The sequence below is a fragment of the Miscanthus floridulus genome, chromosome 9 (assembly GCF_019320115.1).
Source record: "Miscanthus floridulus cultivar M001 chromosome 9, ASM1932011v1, whole genome shotgun sequence".
Classification (NCBI taxonomy): Eukaryota; Viridiplantae; Streptophyta; class Magnoliopsida; order Poales; family Poaceae; genus Miscanthus; species Miscanthus floridulus.
The window spans coordinates 62,907,745-62,925,129 of record NC_089588.1 but is presented as its reverse complement, the minus strand read 5'-3'; the positions used below and the strand labels follow the sequence as shown (position 1 = coordinate 62,925,129).

The 17,385-nt window shown below is 44.1% G+C and overlaps 1 pseudogene; it reads right to left on the bottom strand.

Moving 5' to 3' along the window:
* Positions 1-16,268: 16,268 nt before the first annotated feature.
* LOC136482052 (uncharacterized) lies at positions 16,269-17,017 on the bottom strand (annotated as a pseudogene).
* Between the last annotated feature and the right edge of the window lie 368 nt (positions 17,018-17,385).

Here is a 17,385-nt window from a genome sequence, read left to right as displayed (position 1 = left end):
GAAGCTCACCGCTGGGACCCTAGGGTCGAACCCTGGTCAAAGTACACGCATCGGAGATTCGGAGGGCGGTGAGCGGGAGGTGACCCTGATTCAGGGCACCACATGCCCACTTCCCCACCTCATTCCCCCGAATCGGCGTCAAATTGGTTACGGGATCCCCAAACCACGAATCCTAACCTAGGGTGCAAATTCCCCAATCTCTCAAAAGCTGGTTGGGCATCTGTGGCGAGGATCTCCCACTAAAACCTACGCCGCAGCCCTCCAAGCGACCCCTGCCAAAGTTGTCCAGGTGATGAATCGGGGCGGCGGTGGTAGGCGGTGTTTCGGGAGAGATGGCTTTGGAGCCGGGCGTCAGGGTCATGGCGGAGGCTGGACTAGAGCCAGGGGGAATGTCTAGGAGCGGACGGCGAAGCAGGTCGAATATCAGCCAGGCTCAGGTATGAGGAATCAACATCAGGAACATCATGCTGAAGAAGTAGAGCAAGGAAAGGGTGATGAGCGTTGGGAACAACATGGCAAGAAGGATGAGCAACCGCAGGAAAAGTGAGGCAAAGGTGAAGCTGAATCATCAGGGGCGGTAGAGAAGCGCCAAGATCCAAATGCCCAAGGTATGAACACCAATGCTCATAATACAGCTGGTGGGAATCAGGGGAGAGGGCCTCAAGGAAATCAGAATCGTGTTCCTTGTGAGTTTTGTGGATTGTTCAACCATTTATCCAAGGATTGTAGAAGGCAAAATTGTGAGATCTATGGACTAGGCAATCATGTAACTTACAACTGCAAAAGATGCATTCCTTGGAATTCTGGTCCTGAATTGTTTGCTACCCAAGTTGAGGATCAGAGCTTCTTCTTTATTGAGAAAAATATTGACCCAAGAGTGGCAAGGGAGAAAGAGAGCACTGCTATTATCACCATTGTTGTGGGGGTGGTTTCCAATAAGCAGATTGAGCTAGAGTTCTCTAATTTACTTGGGTCAGATACCTGGAAATGGAAGGCAAGACCTGTCGGTGACAAGAAGTATGTCCTGAGGTTTCCAAGTACCAAACTGCTGAACCAGTGGTGTCACTTCAAGTATCTGCCAATGGAGTGTGCTGATGCTCAGATGAAGGTTGAAGCTTGGTCTCCATGCCTAGGAGCCAAAGGAATGCTACAACAGGCTTGGTTCAGAGTGCATGATATCCCAACTAACTAGAGATCTATCAGAACTGTAGCCAAAGTTGGTGGTCTCGTTGGAAAGGTTTTGGAGATTGATGAGACAACCAGGTTTAGGCATGACTACGTTAGAATGAGAATTGCATGTATGGATGTGACTAAGGTGCCAAGAACAGCTCAGAGCACTTTATGTCTGTTCATTCATGTATTTACTTATGAAAGAGAAGTGGTGGTTGAGGAAAATGAAAGGACACTTAAGAGTGTGATTAAGGTGGGGGAAAAGGATCACCAACCATCTCCAAAGAAGTTCAAACCCAATGATAAGTCTGTTACAGGGACAAGTACCAATCAGGGAGAAAAGTCAGCGGGCAAATTTTCTAGAATGGGGACTGAACATGATAACAGTCAAAGCCAAAGTGATAAAATGGGTAGTGGTATCAACAGAGGATCCAAGCTGATGAGTGATGCACAGAAGACCTTCGAACAACAAGCAATTGAAGGTGGAGCTGGGGATAGGGTGCAGGTCCTAGACACTTTCGAGGAATCTGACACTGAGAGTGAGACTCTTAGTGACAAACTCCGGAAGATCGATGCTTATGGAAGTAGTGGGCAAGGATGCTCTAAGGACATGGATGGAGAGGTTAACAAACAAATCTGGTTCTTTGAGAAAAATCAAACCTTAACTGATCCTATTAATGTTGGTGGCGTATTACAAGAGGGGAAGATAAGTGAGTCTATGCATGAGCTGGAAAGTGGAAAGGATAAGGCATCTAGGAACATCTCTATCCCTATGTCTGGATCTCCAGAGATATTCTTACCTGATGACCAAATAGTCAACATTCAGGGGAGTATGGGTGATGTGGAAAAGCTCCAAGAGGAAGTGACAAATGAAGACGATCAGGCTACCAAGGGTGATGACCAGTCTGTTAATGAAGATGCTTCTCGGATTGGTGCTGAAGATCAGCAGCAAGAGAGGAGTGACAGGCTAAAGAAGGAGATCACAATGACCACTCTAAGAAAAGATTGAAATCATGGCTAAGAAAAAGAACCTCGAAGGTAACACATCATCTAAGTTTACAATTTCTGAACTTTCTCATAAGTCTATGCATGATATGTCTCAGAAGATGGGTGTTATGGTTGATAATGATAGTAGTAATTCTTTTTATTTATTAAAGGAAATTGAAAACGCTAGACTTAATCTGTATAATAAACAGCAAAAAGCTAAATCAAATATTCAGATCATTGAAATCGATGAAGAAGCTGAAAGTTCTGATCAGCTTCAATTGGAGTGGCTTCAAGAGAACTCTGAGCCTGATGATTTCACCATTGTCCAGTCTAGGAAACAAAAGAAAGAGAATAAGAGAAATCTTAAAATATCTCCTATTAGTAAAAGGGGCAAAAAAGCTCAGGAAGATCCAGGCTTGCTAAGGAAAAGGGGGAGAAAAAAGAAACATTGAATATACAAGGTCTCATTTGGAATTGTAGGGGTCTTAGAAAATTACTTATGGCTTTGGAATCCTTCCAAAGTGAGGTCAGGGGGTATTCTTGTTGGTGTCATGCTTGAACTTTATGAGGTTGGATCTTTTAGGCAAGGGGAATACATAATCCAACTGAATCTTTGGGATAAACAGGCTAGGATCAAATGGAATCTCTTAATTGTCTATGGAGCTGCCCATGAGGAGGGGAAGCTCCCTTTCTTATCTGAGTGCTCCAGTTTCTGTTCATCCAACCAAGAACCCCTATTGATTGGAGGGGATTTTAATATTATTAGGTATGCTTCAGAAAAGAATAACCAAGAACTCCGCCTATGCTGTCTCAACATAGCAGGTCTCAAGCCCTGATAAAGGAGGAGGGTTGTGTTAGGCGTGGCGAGCCAACGTTAAATCTAGCCATTCTAATGGAGATGAAACCCGAAATTTTCAGTTGGATGACTCTTTTGATGACACCAATAGGCGTTTTGTGCGGAGAATCCAAGAATCTGAGGTCAGAGAGGCGTTGAAAAGGATGAAAGGCGGTAAGGCGATGGGACCGGATGGTATCCCAATCGAGGTGTGGAGATGTCTCGAGGACATAGCTATAGTATGGCTAACCAAGCTGTTCAACCATATTTTTCGATCGAACAAGATGCCTGATGAGTGGAGAAGTATATTGGTACCGATCTACAAGAATGAAGCGCATATTCAAAGTTGTACTAATTACCGGGGAATTAAGTTGATGAGTCATATTATGAAGCTATGGGAGAGAGTTATCGAGCATCGCTTGAGAGCAATAACGCGGGTCTCTATGAACCAATTTGGTTTCATGCCCGGAAGGTCAACCATGGAAGCCATTTTCTTAATAAGACAAGTTATGGAGCGGTATAGGGAGAAGAAGAAGGACCTACACATGGTTTTTATTGACTTGGAGAAGGCTTATGATAAAATACCAAGGAATGTTATGTGGTGGGCTTTGGACAAACATAAAGTCCTAACGAAGTACGTCGGGCTCATTAAGGACATGTACAACAATGTTGTGATTAGAGTTCGAACAAGTGATGGAGACACGGATGACTTCCCGATTAGGATAGAACTACATCAAGGGTCAGCTTTGAGCCCTTATTTGTTTGCCTTAGTAATGGATGAGGTCACAAGGGACATACAAGGGGACATCCCTTGGTGTATGCTTTTCGCGGACGATGTAGTGCTAGTTGATGAAAGTTGAACAGGAGTGAATCAGAAACTGAAGTTATGGCGGGAGACTTTGGAGTTCAAAGGTTTTAAACTCAGTAGAACTAAAACTGAGTATATGAGATGTGACTTCGGCACTACTATTCGGGAGGAGGAAGATATTAGTTTGGAAGGTCAAGTAGTGCCTAGGAAGGATACCTTTCGATATTTAGGATCAATGCTACAGAGAGACAGGGATATTGATGAAGATGTTAGTCATAGAATCAAAGCAGGGTGGATGAAGTGGCGGCAAGCATCTGGTGTCCTATGTGACAAAAGGGTACCACAGAAGCTAAAATGCAAGTTTTATAGGATGGCGATTAGACCTGCTATGTTGTATGGTGCAGAATGTTGGCCTACGAAAAGACGACATGTTCAACAGATAAGTGTCGCGAAAATGTGTATGTTGCGTTGGATTTGCGGTCATACAAGAAGGGATCGAGTTCGGAACGATGATATACGTGATAGATTAGGGGTAGCATCAATTGAAGAGAAGCTTGTCCAACACCGGTTGAGATGGTTTGGACATGTCCAACGGAGACCTCCAGAGGCATCGGTGCGCAGTGGAATCCTAGGCCAGGATAGTAACGTGAAGAGAGGCAGAGGAAGACCGAAGTTGACTTGGGTAGAGGCAATAAAAGGAGACTTGAAAGGATGGAATATACCCAAAGACTTAGCCTTAGATAGGAGTGCTTGGAAGACAGCTATTCACGTGCCTGAACCTTGATTGCTTCTGTTGGGTTTCAACTCTAGCCTACTCCAACTTGTTTGAGACTTAAAGGCTTTGTTGTTGTTGTTGTTGATGCTTCAGAAAAGAATAGGAATGGAGGGGTGCATAGACACACTAATCCACTTAACTCTCTGATAAACTTTTATGGGCTAAGAGAATTGAATATGAGTGGTGGGATTTATACATGGTCAAATAACCAAGAACCACCCACTCTTGTGAAGTTAGACAGGATCTTGATTACTAGTAACTGGGAAGATATTTTCCCACAGGCCACAGTCAAGAAACTACCAAGGGAAGTCTCTGACCACAATCCTTTAATCTTGTTTTCTGGCCAGTGTAAAAAATCGTCCCATATCCAATTCAAATTTGAACTCAGCTGGATTGACAACCCAGATTTCATCCAAGGAGTGGGCAAAATATGGGAAAAACCATGTAAAGCCAAAACCCCTTTGGATAAGATTCAACAAAAGCTGAAATTGGTTAAACAGTATTTTAAAGGATGGGGGTTCAATCTCCAAGGTGAGTTAAGAAAGAAAAGGAAAATCATCCAAGGAGAACTAAGTGCAATGGAAGAAATAGAAGAAATTGTTGGGTTATCACCTTACCAAATTGGGAGAAAGGTTGATATCCTAACTGAAAACATGAAATTACTTTTGCATGAGGAATCATACTGGTATAATAGGAGTCATGAAAATTGGCTCCATAAAGGTGACATTAATACCAGCTTCTTTCATAAATGTGCCAATGGAAGACGTAGAAAGACAACAATACTCAGTTTGGAAAAAGATGGCGTAGTTATTGAAGGTGATGAGAACCTTTTAAACCATGCTACTGAGTATTACAAGGAGCTGTTTGGTCCTGAACCAGGAAATGACATTAGGCTTGACCCTGCAATCTGGGAAGGATGTGAAAAATTAAATGATGATGAGAACAAGACTTTGTGCCAACCTTTTTCAGAAATTGAAATTAAAAATGCTCTCTTTCAGATGGAAAAAACAAGGCACCTGAGCCTGATAAGATACCCATCGAATTTTATCAATGCTGTTGGGACATTGTGAAAATGGACATAGTAGCGCTTTTCAATGATTTTCATGCTGCTGGTAAGGCTGACATCAGCAGATTAAATTATGGTATCATCACTTTGTTACCCAAAATTAAGGATGCCTCTAAAATCCAACAATTTAGGCCCATTTGCCTTCTCAATTGTCTGTATAAGCTGATAACAAAAGTGCTTACTATTAGAATAGAACCTTTTGCTGCCAAGTTAATCCATAACACCCAAACGGCCTTTATGAAAGGCAGGAATATAACATCAGGAATTATGTGTCTTCATGAGATTATGCATGAAACCAAAAGGAGAAAAGAAGTTGGAGTATTTTTTAAAATTGATTTTGAAAAGGCATACGACAAGGTGAGCTGGAAGCTTCTCTTTGATTGTTTACAACTGAGAGGTTTCTACTCTATATGGTGTAACTGGATTAGGCAGGTGGTGTCTGGAGGAACTGTTAGCATTAAACTCAATAATTCTTGTGGTCCTTATATCAAGAGTTTTAAGGGGTAAGACAGGGTGATCCGTTATCCTCAATTTTGTTTAACTTTGCTGCAGACTGCCTTACTAGAATGATGCTTAAAGCACAGGATAATGGGTTATTTTCTGGTTTGGTTGAGCATATTATTCCTAAGGGTTTGTCATTCTGCAATATGCAGATGACACCATCCTATGTTGGAAACATGACTTAGAGGGGGCAAGAAACATGAAGGTTGTTATACATGTTTGAGATGATTGCTGGGTTGAAGATCAACTTTAGCAAAAGTGAGATATTAATGATAAATGATGATGAATGTTGGGATCAACAATACGCTGAAATTTTCAACTGTCAAGTTGGTGTTTTTCCTGTTAAGTATCTTGGTGTCCCTATTAGCTCAAGTAGGCTTCACCTTGTTGATTGGCTACCTCTCACCGAGAAATGCCATAAGAAACTGGATGTATGGAAAGGTGGATCTCTGACTATGGCTGGTAGGTCCACACTGATATGTGCTAGCTTAAATAATTCTCCTATGTACCACATGTCTGTATATTTGCTCCCAAAGACAATAACTAAAGAAATTGATAAGATCAGGAGAACTTTCTTTTGGCAAGGAGGTGGAACTAAAAGAAAATATCATCTAATCAAATGGGTTAAAATTTGCAAGAGTAAGAAGAAAGGGGGAGTTGGTATCAAAGATTTAACAAAGCTGAATATCAGCTTGTTATGCAAATGGTGGTGGAAGTTGGAGCATGAAAAAGGACTGTGGCAAGATTTAGTGAAGGCTAAATATTTAGCTAAAGACTCAATTCACACAGTAACTCATAAACTGTCTGACTCACCTATATGGTATGATCTTCTAAAAGTTAAGGAGCTCTACTTGAGAGGAAGAAGTATCAAAATAGAAAATAGGGAGAAAACTAGATTCTGGGAGGATTGTTGGCTATTTGATAGACCCTTATGCTCTCTGGTTCCAGAATTGTACATTCTGTGTGAGCAGAAAGAAGTCACTGTGGCAAATGTTAAGAGAGAGGGAGCTCATTTTTCCTTCCAAAGATGGCTGCCTGTGGAACTTAGAGATATTTGGTCCAAAATTTGGTCTTTAGTAGAATCTTTTCATGTATCTCAAAGCACTGATAAAATTGTGTGGAAATGGGATAAAAGGGGTAAGTTCACTGTTAAATCCATGTACAATGCATTGACAGTGGGGGACAATGGAACTTATCTTAAGAAGATTTGGAAAGGGAAGATCCCTCCCAAAATCAAGTTTTTTATGTGGTTGCTAACAAATGGGGTAGTGTTAACTAAAGATAACATGCTGAAAAGAAACTGGTTTGGTAGTCCAGAATGTTTCTTTTGTGATCAGGATGAATCAATTAATCATTTATTTTTCCAGTGCTCAATAGCAAAAGTTGTGTGGGCTTGTATAGCCAGATGCTTTGGGGCAAATGATATCCCTAGTAGTCTTGACCAGTGTCGTTGGTCCTGGCTTGATAAGTGGTTGCCTCAGGGCAGAAAATTTCATGTCCTAGGCACAGCTGCTATTTGCTGGGCCATTTGGAAGGCGAGGAATAATGCTTGCTTTGAGCACAAGATTATCAAAAGTCCGTTGGAAATTATTTGTCATGCAGGGGCTCTAATGAGGTTTTGGGCAGGGCTGTATCCAGAATTGGACAAGGAGGTGTTGGAAGAGAGGGTTAATACGACGCTGAAGTTGGCTATGAATATTTTGGCGTCCAAATAGATCAAGTTGTCAGGGACAGTGGATGAGGCTCAGGAAAATCAAGATGGTGGCCAGTACAAGAAGTGAGCTGGGCTGCAGGGTGATAGTAACCGTGGTGGTGGCTGTCTTTGGCACTATCCTGGAAGGCTTATTGGAGTTCGAATGGGGTCTGTTATTTGTCTCTTCTTTTGCCTGGTTTCTAAAACTGTCAGGTGGTCCGGTGTTAGCTGGTTGTTGTTACTCGTTTCTAAGTCTTCTCTGTTCCTGGTTAAGTCTCCTCTTGCGCTGGAGGTTAAGCGTATTTTGTTGGGTGGTTAGCTCTCCTCTTGCGCTGGAGGTTTAAGCGCATTTCTTGGGTCTGTCTTGTCTTTTTCTTGCTCCTTAAACATCTTAAAGATGCTTGTATTTCTGTTCTATGAATGGGAATGGGGATCCCCCGAATCTAAAAAAAATAAAAAAAAGTAAAGAGAGTACTGTAGTATTGGCCATGTGTAACACCTTTGTTGAAAACATAATGTCATGAAGTTCTGAACATTATCACAAAATGTGCAACATCTCTCTTCAACAACGATGTTACACACAAACTTCTCAATGCACTTCTTAAAAGAGATCTCCACAACATGTAGAATTTTTTGTGCAAATTTTCATAATTTCCTCAAATGTTATGATAGGCGTGATGTTGTATGCTGACTCAAATCCTATTTGTAATGGGACTCAAGAGACGTGTGCTATTATGACTTTTAGTTCTATTAGGACTGGAGTGTAGAATCCTACTCGAAGTAGGACTCATACTTGCATGCATTGGGAGAGTGACTATATAAAGGGTAGAGGCTATAAGCCAACACTAAGGGTCTTATTCAAGACTCATAAATTGCAATTATGAGCACTCAAGAGGATATCTAGACAGTTCTATTGCACTAGATTCTTGTATAGAGCAAGAATTAGTAGGTTCTAGAGGGTTAAGTGAGGTTGTAAGAGAGCAATAATCACTTGTACTCCTTCATAGTTATGTTTATAGAATTTGTGGTCAGCTTTACAAAAATCTTAATCTCATTGTTTCAACATTGCCATCTAGTGTTTTCTATGAGATTCATCGATGTTGTTCTTGATATAATGCAAGCTTGTGTCATACTCAGTATCCTTCTTTCAAATATCTGTGTTTGCTAACGAGTGTCTAGCAACATGGTTACATATAGTCCTTTGAGGATCAATTATGTCATGGGAAATCTGGAAGCACTGCTTGTCTCACTAATGTCGATGCTTCCTAATACTAGTAGCGAGCATCCCTATCATGGATTAATGCTGCCGCAACTTCCGCTAGAATCCTCCAATTCATGGACCTCAATTCCTGAACATGAGTAATAAAAATGAACAAGATGAATATATAATACATATTAAGGACTAGTCCGCTACTTGTAGTCCGCTGCATGGGGGCTTTTTGGAATTCAGTCATTATGGGAAGTGGGCTTCGCCAGAATACCATCCCGCAACGAGGCTTCGTCGGATTGCCATCATGAAACATAGCCAACACGTCAAAATGCCATCTGAGGACTTTGAGACTTTTTTCTTCCTCGTTTGCCCCTGCCCTTTCCTTCTGCTCCTCACACCGACGAAACGGAGGGAGCAAATGGATCGAGCGAGCGCATGCTTCCCTCGTCCTCTGCCGAGGAGGAGCGCGAGCGAGCGAGCTCTCCCACGCAGCGGCGGATCCACAGGGGGGGCTGGGGGGGCTCCAGCCCCCCTAATTTCTTGATTTCAAGCCTAATCACTGTAGCAAAAGCTTGATTTCACCATTAAATCTTCATGCAAATCAACATCTCCATTGTTTTAGCCCCCCTTATCCCGCATCGTGCATCCGCCACTGCTCCCACGGCGAGCTCCCCCCACGGTGGCCCTGTCCCCATGGCCAGCTCCCCCACGGCGGCCCGCCTCTCCCTGCACGCTCCCTCTCCTCTGAGCGCCGTTCCGCACGTCGTCCTCTCTAGCGTGCCCGCCCCTGCCTCCATGGATGAACAAGAGGGAGTTCATTGGATGAAATCCTTCGGCTTCGCCCTGCTGAGGAGCTGTTGTACACCATGGCTGGTCTTGGGCGCGTCGATGTCATGCTATAATCCATGGCCGTCGTGGGTGGGGGTGTGTGGGGAAGCGCTGCAGTCGTGGCTACCGTGGAGGCGGCGAAGGCGAGCGGGAGGCGCTGCCATGGGGCACGGCAAGAGCGAGCGAGCGGTACTGCTGTGGGGGCACTGTCGTGGTGGGCGGCGCTGGTGCCATGGGGCTCGGCTGCAGCGTGGAAAAATGCGGCGCTCGCTCGATCCGTTTCCCTCCCTCCGTTCCGTAGTGTGAGGAGCAGCCCGTGAAAAAAAGAAGGGCAGGGGCAAATGAGGAATAAAAGAGTCACAAAGCCCTCGGATGGCATTTTGGAGTGTTGGCCATGTTTCATAATGGTGATTCGGTGAAGCCCCGTTACGGGATGACATTCTGATGAAGCCCACTTCCTATAATAGCTGAATTCCAAAAAGCCCGACTGCATGGTGCCTAGATGCTTTCAAATTTTAATAATGAGCATTAGCACCGAGCATATATAACAGACGTCTAGAGTTACATAAAACCACTTGTAAAATTAGCTATTGGCCAAAGTGTCCCAAAACCATACTCCATATATTTATGCATCCTTGCTCCAAAACCACTGTCATTATGCTCCATATACGCGTTATCAAAACGCGTTACTATTGTGATATCCGAGATGGGCCAAGTCAAAACACATATCTTGGATATTGGCTCAAACAAAACAAGTCAAAACGTTTCTTGTTGCCGAAAAAGGCCTTAATATTTCGTTGTTCCTCTTTGGCTATAAGTTATTTTACAGTTCCTTTAGGACATTTAAGAACACAACTTGTTTTTCTCTCACAATAAATCAGCGAACAATACTTTTCACAATAAATCAGCGAACAATACTTTTCAGCTTGTCTTTTCAGCAAAATGGACAAGTAAGTACGGCTGATAAGACAAGCGAGCAGGACTATATGGTCAACTATTGACACGAACACAAGTACTATACACAGCAACACAAGGACCGATATAGCGTGGTTCAGGTAGTGGACAATTGATAGTTTATCTTCCTCTATCTTCATTTATCGCATTTTCATTATGGATCAAATACTAAACCACTATCAGAGAAACACCTAGACAAAACACCAAGGCACTAGGCAAGCGGCACTGCTCTACTTAGCGACTGGGTGCCACCTAGCACCTCTCTTTGAAACAGAGATTATATCTATTGAGGGTAGGGGTGGGCAATTGGGTAACCCAAAAGGTTCAGGCCGAGTAATTTCGGTTTTTGGAAATTTGGGTTTCACATATTGGTACCCAATTTGGCATCTGCTAACCCTAGTGTTAGGGCGCGTTTGGCTAGGCTCCGGCGGCTTCGGCTCCTGCCTGTCGGCCGCTGGGCGGCCGACACCCGGCACTGTTCACCGGAGCCGCTTTTCTCTCCCCTCCTTTTCCTCTCTCACAGACGCTCATGCCGACAGCCGGAGCCGGAGAAGCTCGTTTTTGTGGCTCCGCGGCTCCAGCTCCTGCCTTCTGTCGGCCGCCCAGCGGCCGACACCATGCTACAGTTGCCGGAGCCGGAGCCGGCCGGAGTCCTGCCAAACGCGCCCTTAATATATTTGCACAACACCCTTTCTTGTTTTCGCAAAGATGGGACTCAGTTCCCATTAACATTAATTAATGGGAGTCAAAGCACCACTACAAGTTGTTTGGAAATTAACCCCGCCTATGTTGTCTCAACATAGCAGGTCCCAAGACCTGATAAAGGAGGAGGGTTGTGTTAGGCGTGGCGAGCCAACGTTAAATCTAGCCATTCTAATGGAGATGAAACTCAAAAGAAAATCGTTGGGGCGTAACCCTCTTAGCGACGCGCCATATCGGAACCCGGGTATGGTGTTAAATGAGCAAGGGCTGGGTCGTCACCCCCGTGACGCGCCGTGCCGCGATCTGGGCACGGTGTCAAGTGATCAAGGATCGGGTCGTCGCATCCTTAGTGGCGCGCTACATCGGCGCCCGGGTGTAGTGAAAAATGAGCAAGGGTCTTCACATCTGATTTGACGGGTGCGAAGGGTAAGGAAGCTAGTCGAACCAACTAGGATCCGTTTAGGCAGTTGGAATGTAGGGTCGCTTACAGGTAAGTTAAGAGAATTAGTTGATACCGCGACTAGGAGGCGTGTAAATATATTATGCGTTCAAGAGACTAAATGGAAGGGTCAGAAGGCGAAGGAGGTGGACAATACAGGTTTCAAGCTTTGGTACACAGGGACAGTTGCGAATAGAAATGGAGTAGGAGTTTTGATTGATAAGAGCCTCAAGAATAGTGTGGTGGGAGTGAGAAGGCAAGGAGATAGGATTATCTTAGTCAAGCTTGTCATTGGTGATATGGTCTTGAACGTAATTAGTGCGTATGCCCCCCAAGTAGGCCTCGACAAGAGTGCTAAGAGACAGTTCTGGGAAGACTTAGATGGCCTGATTAGAGCTGTACCCAGTAGTGAGAAGCTTTTTATAGGAGATCTTAATGGGCATGTAGGTACTACAAGCGCAGGTTTTGAGGCAGTTCATGGAGGTTTTGGGTATGGTAGTAGGAATCAGGAGGGGGAGGAAGTTCTAGACTTCGCGGTAGCTTTTGACCTGATGATAGCCAACACTTTCTTTAGAAAAAGAGAATCTCATCTAGTGACCTTCAGTAGCGGACAACACTCTAGCCAGATTGACTGTCCTCACAAGAAGAAAGGACAAACGAGCATGCTTGGGTTGCAAGGTGATACCAGGGGAGTGTGTTGTTTCTCAACATAAGCTTTTGGTGGTAGACTTTTGTTTTCAGGTGCGTGCCCCTAGGGATAAACAAGCTAAGATTGAAAGAACAAAGTGGTGGAAACTGAAAGGGAAGACGTCAGAGGTATTCAGGGAAAGAGTTATCAAAGAGGGCTCTTGGAAGGAAGAAGATGACATAAACAACATGTGGGAGAAGATATCAACCAACATTCGGAAGGTGGCCTCAGAGGTGTGTGGAGTAACCAAAGGAAGTGGAGGCGAGGCTAAAGATACTTGGTGGTGGAACGAGGAAGTCCAAAGGGCTATTAAGGAGAAGAAAGAGTGCTATAGACGCTTGTACCATGACAGGAGTGTGGACAACATAGAGAAGTACAAGGTGGCAAAGAAGATTGCAAAGCGAGCTGTAAGTGTGGCAAAGGGTAGAGCGTACGAGGATCTTTACCAACGTTTGAGTATAAAGGAAGGAGATAAGGACATTTTATAGGATGGCTAGGGTTCGTGAGAGAAAGACCAGGGACTTCAACCAAGTTAAGTGCATTAAAGATGAAAGGGAACATCTCTTGGTGAAGGAGGATGAGATCCAACATCGATGGCAAGAGTATTTTGACAAATTGTTCAATGGTGAGAATACGGACACAACCTCTCAGTTGGATGACTCTTTTGATGACACCAATAGGCGCTTTGTGCGGAGAATCCAAGAATCTGAGGTCAGAGAGGCGTTGAAAAGGATGAAAGGAGGTAAGGCGATGGGACCGGATGGTATTCCAATCGAGGTGTGGAGATGCCTCGGGGACATAGCTATAATATGGCTAACCAAGCTGTTCAACTATATTTTTCGATCGAACAAGATGCCTGATGAGTGAAGGAGAAGTATATTGGTACCGATCTACAAGAATAAAGGGGATATTCAAAGTTGTACTAATTACCGGGGAATTAAGTTGATGAGTCATACTATAAAGCTATGGGAGAGTTATCGACCATCGCTTGAGAGCAATAACGCGGGTATCTATGAATCAATTTGGTTTCATGCCCGAAAAGTCAACCATGGAAGCCATTTTCTTAATAAGACAAGTTATGGAGTGGTATAGGGAGAAGAAGAAGGACCTACATATGGTTTTTATTGACTTGGAGAAGGCTTATGATAAAATACCAAGGAATGTTATGTGGTGGGGTTTGGATAAACATAAAGTCCCAACGAAGTACGTCGGGCTCATTAAGGACATGTACAACAATGTTGTGACTAGAGTTCGAATAAGTGATGGAGACACGGATGACTTCCCGATTAGGATAGGACTACATCAAGGGTCAGCTTTGAGCCCTTATTTGTTTGCCTTAGTGATGGATGAGGTCACAAGGGACATACAAGGAGACATCCTTTGATGTATGCTTTTCGCGGACGATGTAGTGCTAGTTGATGAAAGCCGAATAGGAGTGAATCAGAAACTAGAGTTATGACGGGAGACTTTGGAGTCCAAAGGTTTTAGACTCAGTAGAACTAAAACTGAGTATATGAGATGTGACTTCGGCACTACTATTCGGGAGGAGGAAGATATTAGTTTGGAAGGTCAAGTAGTGTCTAGGAAGGATACCTTTCGATATTTAAGATCAATGCTACAGAGAGACAGGGATATTGATGAAGATGTTAGCCATAGAATCAAAGCAGGGTGGATGAAGTGGCGGCAAGCATCTGGTGTCCTATGTGACAAAAGGGTACCACACAAGCTAAAAGGCAAGTTTTATAGGACGACGATTATACCTGCTATGTTGTATGGTGCAGAATGTTGGCCTACGAAAAGACAACATGTTCAACAGATAATTGTCGCGGAAATGCGTATGTTGCGTTGGATTTGCGGTCATACAAGAAGGGATCGAGTTCGGAACGATGATATACGTGATAGATTAGGGGTAGCACCAATTGAAGAAAAGCTTGTCCAACACCGGTTGAGATGGTTTAGACATGTCCAACAGAGACCTGCAGAGGCACCGGTGCATAGTGGAATCCTAAGCCAGGATAGTAACGTGAAGAGACAAAGGAAGACCGAGGTTGACTTGGGTAGAGGCAATAAAAGAAGACTTGAAAGGATGGAATATATCCAAAGACTTAGTCTTAGATAGGAGTGCTTGGAAGACAACTATTCACGTGCCTGAACCTTGATTGCTTTTGTAGGGTTTCAACTCTAGCCTACCCCAACTTGTTTGGGACTTAAAGGCTTTGTTGTTGTTGTTGTGTTGTTGTTGAAAGCACCACTACAAGTAATATTAGTGATTTTGTCAATGTCCAATATAATCCATGTCAAATTCTAATTAACCCATAAATGTCCTACAGTATCATTCTGACAAGTGGGGTTGTTCATTAATAACTAATATAATGTGAGTATTTCTATTCAATAAATTAACATGTGGGATTGTTCCAACACAACAGTGCAAATGCAGAAATATGTGTAGCTATTATTCAAAATAACAAATCTAAAGGTGCCTCAAGGTCCCTGGGAAACTGTTCTACAATAACTACATCCACAAATTCAATTGGTAGACCCAAGAGATATGGGAGCTGAAATACAACAACACATAACTAACCTTTTATTTTTCCTACAATCGGTAAAAACATCCACAATAGCTAGCTGAACAAAATCACCGCAGTTGTCCTTTTATATTTATTGATGGATTGATCTATGCTTCTAGCTATAGTAAAGTCATTTAAAGCTAATGATGCAAATCTGAAAAGAATGATTGTATAGCAGATTCTTAACCAGCCAATTCTGCTGCATGACTTATTTTTATTAAGTGGATGAGAAAGCCAGTTTCAAACAAGAAATCCACATATCTACTCCTATATCAAATTTGTCCTGGTAAGAAATCTAATCTGATGCAAGTGAAAAAAGTATAGTCTAGTCAGCAACCAGGCCATCACATTTTTTTTTCACAAAAACACAGGGGACCTGCGTATCATTATATTAAGAAGGAAGGACATCACATTTCAACACAGATATATACTATAAATTATAGTATTAGTTTAGCCAAACTGCATGACAAGGTGACTCGTAAGATTCAGAAATAGATGTATTTAAACAGTGAAAAACAAGGCTAATGACAAGGATTAATAGACAGCAGATTAACATGAACTAAAGTATTATATAAGTTATAGCTTGTGAAAAAGTACTATCCTGCATGCTTCAAACATCAAAACAGTACTTTTCCAATAACAATTTACTTAACTTACAAGATATTATGCAAATCAAGGAGAGCTCGAGGTTATTAATGTCATCAACATATCATGAAAACAGTGTATTGTTCAAAAAGAAATTTGTAAAAAACACTATAGGATCCAATACCCTTGTTGGTAAACAGATCTAATCTAAAATCTATATCATTTTAACAAAAGATATCTCACATTCAGACATTCTGGAGATACATTCCCACATTCTTCCAATGACACCACTATGTCCAAGACAATCCAATGGACAATGGAGATAAGTGGTCTATGCTACTAAGTAAAGAATAACATATTATACTGATTCAATCAACTACAACAGGTTGATATAAATAGTGGGATGCCACGCAATCCCTGAAATTCAATACTAAGAAAAGCCTTGTTTAGTACCATTGCAAAATGAATCCTCATCCAGCAATTCTGAGTTGATATCATACAACATGGTGCGATGTAACATTAACTGACATAATTAAAAGAGGAGTCCGCTACTCCACACTCCACAGCAACGGATCTGGTCTAGTTAACAGGCAAGATTTTATCAGGCTCACCAAAGGTAGCCGGGGATCTTGATGCGGAGGAAGAGCATGGCCATGGCGTAGGCGATGACGACGGCGACCGCGCCGGCGCTTCCAAACGAGACGCGGAGGCTCCGGGGCCTGGTGCGGTCGACGGCGAGGTCGAGCAGGATGATGCCGACGCCGCCAAGGAGGAACATGAACCCGGAGGAGAGCCCCTCGATGATGTACTGGCCGTTGACGCGCCCAGGGAGGAAGACGACGGGGCGGACGGCGCCGGTGCCGGGGTCCTGGGCGCTGCCGATGCCGGGGGGCTCGACGATGACGTCGTAGACGAGGCCCGAGACGACGGCGAAGTAGGTGAGTAGGATGAGGGAGAAGACGGTCATGGGTGAGGGGAGCGCCAGGTTCGACGGCAGCCTCAGGCGGGTGCGCGGCGGCCGGAGGAAGGAGAAGGGGAGCACGCGGAGGACGTGGAAGAGGGGATCGATGGAGTCGAAGTCGGCATGCGTGGCCGCCGCAGCTGCGGCGCTGCCGCCGGCGTGATCCGATCTAGGGGGCATCGCGCGTGGAGTGGGAAGAGAAAATACGGGCCACGCCTGGGGTTTGGGCCTCTTTTGACGTTTTTGGCTGTCAAAGGGACTTTTTTCTACCCCCAAACCCCGGGCCTGCGCTCCTAGACTCTAGCCGAGCCCGCCCCACCGCCGCTCGCCCCAGCCTCCTCTGAGCCGCCCAGAGCTTCTCGTTCGCTGGCGGAATGGTAAGCGCACGAGCCCTCCGCCTCGTCCTCCTCCCGCGCCTGCGGCGCTGCAAGATCTGATCTCCTCTTGTTACGTTTGCGTGGCGTTCCCAATTCCCATCGTGCAGGATGACTCGGAGAACAACGCACCCTCGACGCCGGGGTCCCCCGGGTTCAGCACCGACCAGCTGCCGCCCAACACCACCACCAGCCGCGGCGCCACTGCTCTGTCCTCCTATTCTGACGACTGCTCTGTCCTC